Here is a 688-nt window from a genome sequence, read left to right as displayed (position 1 = left end):
AATGGATTTAAGATAAATGAATGTGATAAATGTGTGTACATTAAAAATGTTCCAAATCACATAGTCATTGTTTGCTTATATGTGGATGATATGCTCATAATGAGTAATGACATTGCTAACATAAATGCTACTAAGCGTATGCTAACTAGCAAGTTTGATATGAAAGACTTGGGAGTTGCTGATTTAATTCTGGGAATTAAGATCCATAAGACTTCTGAAGGTCTAGCATTGTCACAATCTCATTATATTAAGACAGTACTTGAAAAATTCAAGCACTTGGGCTTTAAAATTGCAAAGACTCCAATTGATGTGAATCTTGCATTAGCAAAGAACAAAGGCCAGAGCATATCACAATTGGATTATGCTCGTGTGTTGGGTTGCTTAATGTACATCATGAATTGTACACGACCAGATATAGCTTGTGCTATAAGTAAATTGAGTCGATATACGAGCAATCCAGGCCAATTTCATTGGATGGCCATGAAACGAGTTTTGGGGTATTTAGTACATACCCAGGACTTTGCTTTGCATTACAATAAATATCATGCGGTCATTGAGGGATACTGTGATGCAAATTGGATCACCGGATCAACTGATTCCAAGTCCACAAGTGGATATGTATTCACTATTGGTGGAGGAGCGGTATCTTGGAAGTCATCCAAACAAACTTGTATTGCCCGCTCTACAA

This window comes from Nicotiana attenuata, unplaced genomic scaffold (genome assembly GCF_001879085.1).
Source record: "Nicotiana attenuata strain UT unplaced genomic scaffold, NIATTr2, whole genome shotgun sequence".
Taxonomy (NCBI): Eukaryota; Viridiplantae; Streptophyta; class Magnoliopsida; order Solanales; family Solanaceae; genus Nicotiana; species Nicotiana attenuata.
This window is presented reverse-complemented; position numbering follows the sequence as displayed.